Consider the following 11,712-nt stretch of genomic DNA (forward strand, 5'->3'; position numbering starts at 1 on the left):
TGCCCTAGGTCTCATCTCGGCCTTTCTTTGGTGACTAAATTGAGGGGGTTCCATTCAACTGAGGCATTTGCTTGTCTGGCTACTCCTCTGGAATTTGACACTCAATGACCCCCAATGTGGGTTACACGGTGAGATGCTTTGTCTGGGCTACAGGATGACTGGGAGCTCATGAGCACCTCGATGACACAGATGAGACATCCAAGCCTATGGGTGGGATGCCGGACTCAGGGACTGAGCAAGCTGCCAGGGACCAGGGCCACTGGGCCTGGGACTGGAGGCCGCATTGATGGGACAGGAGTTTGAGTGCTTGGACATGCCAGTTGCAAAGGGACAGAGACACAACTCCACACGGGCACCCACAATTGCCTGAAAAATCCCCCTAGATTTTAAGGATCAAACCGGGATCCGTGGCTTTGGTGCAAGTCGGAATTTCAGAAGTAGACAGTGTAAAGGACAGTTTGAGGTTTTATTAAAGATAACCTTAAAACAAGCTGAAAACACAAGGTGCGGAGAAATGGGGGGTGCTTAGAAATGCACCCCAGGGCTGAGGAAATGGCTCCACAGTTTAAGAACGCTTACTGCTCTCCCAGAGGGCCAGAGTTTAACTCACAGTGCCTCCCCACCCCCTACTCCCCATCTAGTAACTCTGGCTCCATGCGCTACCATACAGTTTGCGAGTTTCGGGCAAGGGGCTGGAGGTTGAAACATACAACGACTCACAGACAGAGAAACAGGGACAGAGAGACAGGGACACGGACCTCTAATCACTGGTAAGAAGCCCTTTATTCAATAGCCCCATGGAGGCTTACATACCCAACCGTCAAGTGGGCCAACAGGTGAAACCCCGTCCTCTGATCCTCAAGACCAAGGCAACACGTGCTCGTGAAGCAGAGCTGGTAAACAACTTTGACACAGCCTTTAGTAACTCAAATCAGAAGGAAAGTAAAGATCTCTAGCAGGGAAGAGCAGCTGGAGGCCAGGACTCCAAATGGTCCCAACAGGGTTCCCACGCCACCTCCTGGCTTCTGTGGGCCGCTGTGCACACCTGGTACACCTACACAGATACACACACATACATATATTTATTTGATTTTTGATTCTTGAGACAGGGTTTCTCTGTGTAATCGCCCTGGCTGTCCTGAAACTCACTCTGTACAACAAGCTGCTGGCCTTGATCTCACAGAGATCCCCTCTGCCTCTTGAGTGCTGGGATTAAAGGCACGAGATACCACCACCTGGCTCACATACTTTACATACTTATTTTTTTAAGTAAAGAACTAAAAGACACCCAAAAGCCTGGGTATGGCTACGGGCTTCCAAGGAAGTGGTGTAGGAAGTGAGATGTCCCCTAGTGTGATGGGCAATTCCAGAGAGGGTAGCAATTCATTGTCTTAGTGACAGAGATGAGAACAGCACAGCTGGGCAGGAAAGAGAAGCGATGGGGGGCAGCAGGGAGGAGCGGGCGGGGGCGGGGTGAGCTTATCTCAGAGGGAGACAGCTAGACAGCGGCCAACTAGTGAAGGCTTCCCGGTGGCCTCTGTACTGACAGGAACGCAGACATGGGACCCACAGCCTGTAAAGTCTTCCCCAAAGCTGTGTATCTCACCCAGAAATGAACTTTTAAAAGGCCCTGAGTCACTGAGGAAATAATGATGGCTGACTGCCTGCCACCCTGCTTTCCTCACTTTCCGGTTCCTCCTTGAAACTTTTTAGTCGTCCCCCCTCCACCCCTTCCCCAGTCTGTTTCTCCCACCTCACCCCACACCCATCCAACTCTGAACTCAAACAGGAAACTCTGAACTTAATCCCTAGTTTACTTTAATTGGGTGTGGAGGGACAGGGGGTGGGGACAGGAGGTGATGGGGGGGCGTGGACCACGAGATTGGGCTGGCAACACACCTTCAAGTCCTTTCCCCTGTGGGAAGCTGGTTTCCAATTCAATAAAATCTTGCTTGCTTTGTACTGTTCAAGCTCATTGGGGATCCACAGACCTGAGGGTGTCTGGCCTGGAGAGGCTTGGGTGGTCCTTGGGCTTCTGGGACCCTTGTTCTCTGGGCTAAGTCCATCTGAGCCAGGAGATAGGTTCCATTGCTCTGCTCTCAGGGATCACAGAAACGAACATTAGTGTTATCCACATACACCGGTTCCCGTTCCTGTCTCATGATGAATGAGATTGTGGGGTGTCTGTGGAGAGGCCCTGGCTGGGGCTATCACAAGTGAGGTAAGCCGAGAGCCAGGATTACACAAGTATGTGCTCCTTCCCTGTAAATGGGGTTTCTGGCGAGATTCCTAGGTTTAGATGGTAGGTTCATAACTGGAAAGGCAGAAAGGTGAGGAGCTCCTTCACGGCCCCACAATTTTTCTTGTCTTTCTATCCTGCCTCAGAGGTGCGCTCTGTACTACTAGGTCTGGTTAGCCATGCATGAGGTACCCACAAACCAAAACAAAATGAAATTTCTTTCAGCGTTGAGTGCAGTTCTTGGGATCCATCCTTTCAAATCCTGCTAGAATACATATTGTAATATTAAGTTGGGGGCATCACACCAGCCCCTGGCAGTCATCCTTGGGGCACCAATGGAGCAGAAAGCTCCATCTCAGGCCCCCTCCCCTGGAGTTGTCTCGGGCCGGACTCCACCTCTGGACTCCAACTCCCAGCCTGCCAAGCGCTGACCCCTCCCCGGGGGAGGGTCAGGACCACTCCTACAGGGTATTTAGGCTGCTGCCCAGAGAAGGAACATGTGTTTTAGGTTTTGCTTGTGCTCTCCTATTGTCCCTCCCCCCCCCCCCCCGCCATGCTCCTGGCCACCCGAGAGCGTGGCATTCCTTAAATGTGGGCATTTTGATTTGGTCTAATCTGGTTTGGTTGGAGCTTTCTGTGTCAGCAGAGAGGCTTTCCTTAAGATTTTTCCTAACAGATGGAGGTGAGGTTCAGCCTTTCAAATCCTGCTAGAATACTTATGAAGCTCTCCGACTTTATAGAAAGGCAGGTGATAGAGCCAGGGTCGGATACAAAGGAGGATAGTATGGGGGACGTATTCACCCCAAAGGCCAGCTGCTCCAGCAGAAACATTAGGAAACATAGACAAACCAGCCGTGATAAACGTGCCTCTCCTGCCCAAGTCTGCAGTCGAAGGAGGTTCAATGGGTGAGGGGATGGCTTAGCTGGTTCAGACACTTACTGTACATGCCTGGCAAACTGGGTTGATCACTGGAACCCACATCAAAGTGAAGAGAGCTCACTCCACAGAGTCGTCCTCTGGCCTCGGTCTTCACACTGTGGCCTATGCCCCACCCACATGGACGCTACTAAATAGTGTGGTTAGGTCTAAGTGAGCACACTGTGTGTCTGGGTCGGGTGAGACAGCTTCACTCCACACTGCCCTTTGGAGACCCAGGCTGACAACGGTCTTCCAAGTGTAGATTCCAAAGTCACCTTGAACTTGACCCTGAGAAGACAGAAAGGAGAAGACAGAAGGCAAACCTGCTTATTGACCACCTCAGCTCAGAAGGGGTGTGCAACCTTGCCAGCGGCTATGTTTGGGTGCAAGGGACTCTGGGAGATATATATGTGTAAATATATATGTATATGTGCACACACACATTGGGAAGAGGGCAGGGTCTCCAGCCAGATGCAGAGGAAGCAGGAGATGAACACGCTGTGCTGCAAAAAGGTACTGCCACATGGTAGAGCATAGATAGGAAATATGGGTTAATTTAAGTTGAAAGAGCTAGTAAGTAATAAGCCTAAGCTATTGGCTGAGCATTTACAATTAATAAGAAGTCTCTGTGTGTTTATTTGGAGAGTCGTCAGTCCTGACCAAACAAACAAAAACTCTGCCTATAAAAGCAAAACAAATAAATTTAAAGGAAGAAAAAAGTCTAAGCACTTGAAGACAGATACCGGCATCCGTCTGGGGAGGCGGAGCTGAAGACAGACGCCGGCCTCCGTGGGGAGGCAGAACGAAGACAGAAGCCAGTCTCTATCTGGGGAGGTGGCCCTTTTCCTGTTTACAAGGGAGGAAGTGACTGGTGAGCCAATGCTCTAGGCTGAAGTTTTGTTTGCCACCCTAGGCCTGCTCACTGCTCTTGGGATGGGGAAGAGGGACACCAGTCTGTGTTCTTTAAGGAGTATGGGTGCCTGGCAGACATAGACCCAGCATATTCATTTCTTAGTTTCCTATGCCCAATCGGCTGCACGCTTGGTCCCCTCCCAGGCGACTATTCCATCCCATAACTATTATGGACACAGTTTCCTGCTCTGTGACAGCTTGGTGAGAAAACCTGGGAGTTCATCCATCTATTCATTCGTTCATTCATTCATTCAGATACAGGGTTTCATGGAGCCCAGGTTGACCTCTAACTTGCTATGTAGCTGAGGATGATTTTGAATTTCTAAATCTCCCAAGTGTGGGGATTACAGGCACGCACCATCATACCTGCTTTACAGAGTGCTGGGGATGGAAGCCTGGGAACTTGGGCTCACACGCTCTTTCTTTCTTTCTTTCTTTCTTTCTTTCTTTCTTTCTTTCTTTCTTTACTTCTTTCTTTCTTCCTTCCTTCCGTTCATTTTTTCTTCTTCTTTTCTTTCTTTTTTCTTTTCTTTCTTTCTTTTTTTTTTCCTGAGACAAGGTTTCTCTGTAGTTTTGGAACCTGTCCCAGAACTCACTGTGTATTCTAGGCTGGCCTCGAACTCACAGAAATTCACCTGTCTCTGCTTCCTGAGTGCTGGGATTAAAGGCATACACCACCACCCAGCAAAGCCCAGGCTTTGTACAAGTTAGGCCAGCACTCTGGCAACGGAGTCCCAGCCCCCATCTGTATTCTGATGGGGTCTCTAAGCCACTCTAGTGCTGGTGATGTTTGAGAAGCACTGATCTACAAGAAATCACTCTGTGACCAAGCCGTGTCATTTACCCACTGCTCAAACGGGCTTCACGGGCTGGCAAGGTGTCTAAGCGCTTGCCACTAAGCCTGGTGACCTGAGCTCAATCACCAGAACCCAAAGGAAATCAAAGGAGAAAATCTCCTCTGACTTCACACTCATACCCCACAACCCTACCACATGTCACACACAGGACACAAATAAATAAGCGAACAGTTTAACTAGGAAAGCATGCTACTCCCCAGTTGCAGAGAAGACAGCGGCCATGCACAGCAGCAGGGTTAGCAAGAGTGTGGGGCAGCAGAGGTCTCATGGCTACTAACAAAATGAGACCACACGACCATGAAAAACAGTGTGTTGCCGCGCAATCGGGTTGGCCATGGCCACACCCTGCTCCAGAAGGGCAACTCATGGGTATAACTAGAACAACTCTAAAGCTGTGCTCCAGGACACACGAACAAACCCAACAACAGTCATGTTAACCATAAACCTGAACACCTGCTACCCATATGCATGCGCTGGAATGTCTGACAATAGCGGCCATGGGTCATCCGTGCCCCACACAGCCACATGGATGAATCCCCTTAATAGCATAGAGGCATACAGTATCCATCCTTCAACACAAAGGCAAACCCTAACAATAACATAAAACCCATAAACAGAAACAACTGCAAAAGACAGTTGTGCTGGGGTGGAGGGTGGAGTCAGGGAGATGACTGTGCGCATCTAAGGGCTCTGTTTCTTTAGCTGGGTGGCATTTGTCAGGCTTCACTTTAATATCCTTTAAGATTCCCATACGTTTACACATCCTCCTGATGTATGGTATATTGCACGGTTTTAAGAGGTGGTGACTGACAAGGAAAACACGGAATTCATATGTGAGCATGCTTGAACATGCATGGGCATAGTGAGCGTGCGTGAGCATACATGAGCCTAATGAGCAGGAGTGAGCATACGTGAGCATAGTGAGCATGCGTGAGCATACATGAGCGCACATGTACAGATCAAGCCTAGCCTGTGGCAAGTAGTGGCCCACGGGCAGCTCACTGAGAGGGTTGCTGGGGTTGGGCAGGCAAGAGGCCAGCTGCCTGAAGCTCCCAGGAGAACAAGATTGCGTTCTAGCAATCACCCTGCATGCCATGGCTGGCTGGAGGAGTCCCTAAGTGTGTGGGTGGAAGACAGCTGTGTCAATTAGCTTCCCCTTCCCAGGGGAGGGCAAGTGGACTGGAAAGGAGAATGGGGGGTGAGTCACACTGGAAAGGTCTGGTCTAGCCAGAGTTTTACTCTGAACTCCCCAGCTGGGCTCCAGGGTCCATGAGCCCATGAAAGTATGTGGAGAAAGCCCCCCCCACACACACACACCAAAAGAAAAAATGAATGAATGAATGAATGAATGAATAAGTGAATGAATTAATATTACATTTTTATTTAAAAAATTTATGTGTTTGTGTAGATGTTCCTTAGGGTTTCTATTGCTAAATGAAACATCATGACCAAAAGCAAGTAGGAGAGGAAAGGGTTAATTAGGCTTACCCTTCTATATCACTCACTGTTTATCACTGAAGGAAGTCAGGAAAGGAACTTAGGGCAGGGACCTGGAGGCAGGAGCTGAAGCAGAGGCCATGGAGGGGAGCTGCTTACTGGCACGCTCAGCCTGCTTTCTCGTAGAGCTCAGGACCACCAGCCCAGGGATGGCCCCACCTGCAATGGGCGGGGGCGGGGGCGGGGCGGGGGCGGGGCGGGGGCGGGGCGGGGCCCTCCCCTCCCCCACCATGGGCGGGGCCCTCCACCAAGCACTAATTAAGAAAATGCCCTACAGATGGATCTTAGGGAGGCATTTTCCCAGTTGAGCTTCCCTCCTTTCAGAAAACTCCATATGGTATCAAGCTGACATAGAACTAGCCAGCACAGTGCCTGCATGGGTTTATGTGTGCAGGTGCTCACGGAGGCCAGACAGCACCAGTTTCCTGGAATTGCAGATCTGGAGCAAACTTACTTTGTGCTGTCTTTACTGTCCACCAGGGTCTAACGTGGCCCCTCGTGGCTTCCACTGAGATCTTTGGGGACGTAACTTAGCAAACTGCCAGCTTCCAACAACTCGACACTCAGGACGTCACCAGGCAGCTTCCGAGGCCTCCAGCAGAGCTCCCCTCGCGTCTGCGGCCTGATGTTCCCACCAGCAAACTTGAAAAATGCCTTGATTTATGAATTTTTCTTTGAGATAGTCTCTCTCTAGGTAGCCCTGACTGGTCTAGAACTTGATATATAATCCAGGCTGACCTCAAATTCAGATATCTGCCTGCCTCTGCCCTCCCAAGTTCTGGGATTAAAGGCATGTGTACCACGTACTACCGATTCATGACTTCTTTCTTCTGTTGCTATAAAAAATATAAAAATAAAAATAAAAATAAACCCTTCCTGAAACTGTTACCAACCTGGACCACAGCGTTGAGTGTGATCTGAATGGTACCAGACCATACTCGGTCATATTCAGCTTCAGAACTTCAGAATAATCTCTTCTTTCCTTTGAGCTGAGAGCCATGTTTGGTGTAGGAGTTCCTTCAGTTTCTGTGTGGTTACTTTGGGTGTAAGCTAGCCGGGTGGCCAAGACAAACAAAGGGCCCCTTTCCTTGTAACACATGCTTGTGCATCAACAAGGCCTTCCTACTACGTCTTCACTGTCAGATCTGGGCGGCTGGAGTCTCACTGCGTATTCCTACAATCAACCTTTTCTCTCCAGCAGGTAAGAGGGTCACCCAAAGCTCAGGATATGGCCAGTAGCCCTGGAATGTCCTCTGCATGCAGGGGCCACATAGCAGCCATCAAAATGGCCGGGAAGAGATGAAGATATTTTAAAAGACACTGTGTCCTTCAATTTTCAGTAGTCCCTATCGGACTATTGAAACAATCGATCACCCCAACATTGGCAGCCCCCTCCAGTATCTCATGGTGGAAGAAGGAAAAGACTGAAACGTGGCAACAGACAGAGATGGAACTTGTCTCCCAGGAAGGGACTTCCCACAGTGCCGACAGCTTACCAGACTGCCCTTCTGAAGAAACTGGAGCCCAGGCGAGGACGGGTCATCAGTGGGCAGGACCATGCCTTGATCATGGCATGCTTAGACATGCAAATCCTTGGCCCTCCACTTAAATGTTAAAGATCTTTCCAACTTTATGTTTATTTCTGTGTATGTGTGTCTCTGTGTGTGCACCTAGAGCGGCCAGAAGGGGCATCAGATCTAGTAACTGGAGTTACAGATGGTTGTGGACCACTGTGTGGGTGCTGGGAGCCCACTCAGGTCCTCTGCAAGAGCACCAAGCTCTCACATTCTTATCCTCTGAGCCGTCTCTCCAGCCTGAGATTTAAATTTCAGTCTCCCTTCAGGACCCTGAAGATTGACTTAAAAGGGTCACCCTATCGCTTTGCCCCTCTTCCCAATGAGGCCCCTTTGACTAAATCTCCTTTTTCTGCACTTTGTTATTTATGTGGTTGCTTTCATTGACTTCTTGAGATCGGGTGGCTCAGCCTGGCACAGACTATGACCCCGAATTCAGTAACAATAACATCCAAAAGAAGCCAAGGCCTGAATGTTTGAGACCTGGGAGACAATGTACCTGCCAGGGACGGGAGGACAGCGTGCAAACAGCCAGCTGCTGCCGCTGGGAGAACAGGGACACAGTCCAGGGTTGTGAGCGTGTGCTGTGGCTACATATGACGTCTGTTAACTACTGGAAGCGTGTTCATTCTACACCACGGAACTCTTGAGTGACAGTTGAAGATGTTAAGTGGCCCTGTTCATTGGTGGGGAGCTTGGTGAGATCTCAAAGACAGGGAACGGAAGCACTGAAGAGCTAGCAGTAGCCAAGGAACCCGGGGCAGCCCTGACCACACCTGGCCACTGGGCAACCCAGCCCTGCCTGGCAGCTTTCCGATGGGTGTGATTCCACCCGGCAGATAAACACATCCGGGAAGAGAACGACCCACGCACGGCTGAGGAAAGTGCAGGTGTCTGTGTTATTTTAAACCCGCCCCGGGTTCAAGTTCGAATGCCAATGTTATTTCTGAAGGCTGCCAGCTCAGTCCTTACGCTGCTGCTGGAGAGATGTGATCGCAGTCCTGACAGCAAAGCACAGAGGTGACAACTCTTCAAAGTCGCCAGATGCCTGCCGGGCCCGTCCTAATGCCCAGCATCCATAGTATCTGTCCATCTTGCCAGCAATGACACCGTGGAAACAGAAACCACGCAGAGACAGGACAGTGACGACCAGAAGCGGGCTCAGGGATTTGACGGGATCATTTGGAATGCAATCGTCTGCCTCTGCCCTCTTACTTCTGTGGGTGTAGACAAATAAATCAGCATTTGGAAGCTCTGCAAGACCATCATAATACAAAAAGAATCTAAGTGTCCACCAACAGGGACAGGCAAGAAAACGACAAAAAGACAGTTCCCTGTGTGAGGAGATGGATGCGTTAGTTAGCTTGATTGTGGCCACCATTTGACAATGGCTATCGTAAGTCATCAAGACGGCTCGGCGGGTAAGGGGGCTTGCCGCCAAGCCTGACGACCTGAGTTTCGTCCCCAGAACCTATGTAAAGGTGCAAGGGGAGAACGGATCCATAAATTTGTCCTTTGATCTCCATGCATTGCCCTCATCACATAATAATAATAGTAGTAGTAGTAATGATGATAATTTAACAACAACAAAAACATCCTCCAATCCCCTGTGCATATTAAATATATACACCTCTCAGTAACCAGTGGGTAAAGCCCGGGGAGAGGGCTCGGTCAGTAAAATGCTTGCCTTGCAAGCGTGAGGACAGGACCTGAGTTTGGATTCCCCGCATCCACATAAAAAAGCCAGGTGAAGCAGCCTGGCCTGTGATCCCAGGACTGGGGAGTGGGAGGCAGGGGGATATGTAGGGCTCGCTGGCCAGCAAATCTAGCCAGTCAGCATGGGTTCAATGAGAGACCCTGCCTCAAAGAACAAAGTGGAGATCAAGGAAGGCACCCAACATTGCCCTGTGGCTTCTACCCATGTACACACAGCCTCGTACACATGTGCACTCAGGTACAGAATACATACACAAGGCCGGGGTGGAGGCACATGCTTGAATCTCGGCATTGAAGAGGCAGAGAGACATTCTGGGACTCCTCGGAAGCCGGCAGAGCATACTTAGTGGATTCCGACCAATGAGAGAACCTGTCTCAAAAATCAAGTTGGGGACCAGGGAGATGGTCCCAAGGGTGTTTGCCACAAATCCCGGGGACCTGATTTGGGTCCCCGGGACTCACATGATGGACAGACAGAACTGACTCTTACCGTGTCACTATACCACAGCTGTCCTGGCTCTTCCTAGGAACGAGTCAAAGAGTCACATTGTCATCAGCCCCCTCAAGTCTCATCAAAGGCCACCTGCTCTGCTGGCCCCATTTAACAAGAGAGACCGAGGGCGAGAGAAGGGCAAAGCAAGGGAGCTATTCCAGGAGAGATTTTGGGTACATTCCTCTCCTCCCGCTGACTTGCTGTGTGACCGTGGCCCTCACAATAATACATGCACAGAATGAAGACCGGATCTTGTGCTCCCCAAGAGAACATTAGAAACACAGACTCTTAATCACATGGCCAGCCTGAGACACTGGGCTAACTTGGGCCTCCCAAATCAGCATGAGCAAGGTTATGTAGAGCATCAGTCCTGGACAAGTCCTTGGGAGGACAGGAAGTGACCCTAGTCCTAGCTCCTGTTTAGGAATCCACTGGATCTGGGAGCCTTTCTTGGCTTCTAAGGGACCCGGTGGCCTCCTCCCAAACCTGGGGACACTGGCAAGGAAGCCGCATGCTCAAGTCTGCCTAATCCTGCAGCCATCTTGGCTGGATCCCATGAGGTAAAGTCTTTGATTCAAAGCCAAATGAGAAGATAAAAATAAAAAAAAAAAACACCCCAGTTCTACAGCCCCCCAACAGCCTGTACTCTCTGAGGCTCCTGGGACACACCGCTGGGCTCCCTGTTGAGACTTGTCCACTCTGGACTCCCCTTCTCCATTTACCCCATTAGCAGACAGACCTGGCACCAGGTGCCCTGCCCTCATGAAAGCGTCGGGGCAGGGGTGGCCCATACCCATGCCCACGCACCATCTTATGGGGGAGACCCCCTAGAGGCAGAGATCCAGGATATACAGCAAACTTCACTTCCAGGTCAGGAAACCTGGTTTCCCTTCCCAGCCCTATCAGAGGCGATCCATGGCCCCCGGGATCTTTTCCCTCCCCAAGCTTCTGGTTTTCCCATCTATAAAATGGGCTGACAGTCAATCTCCTGCCCTTGGATGCTTGGTGTTACGGTGAGAAGTCGTAGTCTGGAAAGATCACATCACCAGGGCAGGCTGCTAATTAAGGCCCTACCCTGTGGTGACGCCTCTGTTCAAACCCTGACTGGGCGTGAAGCCTCACCATGCCTCAGTTTCTCCCTCTGGAAAGTGGGTGTGATCATATGTATGCTGATCCCGAAGCGGCTTCGAGGACGAGATGCAGGAGGGGACCGTAACAGCCCACACTTCATAGGCTGTCCTGAGAGCAGAGAGCAGATCCCTGGGAGACTCAGCCACACCCAGCATGACCTCCGGCTTAGCATCCTGCCCTGCTCACCTTCTTCCCGATACCCGGTTAAGTGTGCTTGGGCAAGACTATCCAGTCCTGGCCCAGGCAAGGGTGGTGAAGGGCACGGGCTGTGCTCTCCCCTCCCTGGCTACACGGAGCTTGTCTCTTCTACTATTGCCAAGCCCCATGAACACCCACCTGAAGGTCCTGGGTAGCCCAGGGTAAAGGAGGCTCTG

The sequence above is a fragment of the Myodes glareolus genome, chromosome 6 (assembly GCF_982192425.1).
Source record: "Myodes glareolus chromosome 6, mMyoGla1.1, whole genome shotgun sequence".
NCBI classification, from domain to species: Eukaryota; Metazoa; Chordata; class Mammalia; order Rodentia; family Cricetidae; genus Myodes; species Myodes glareolus.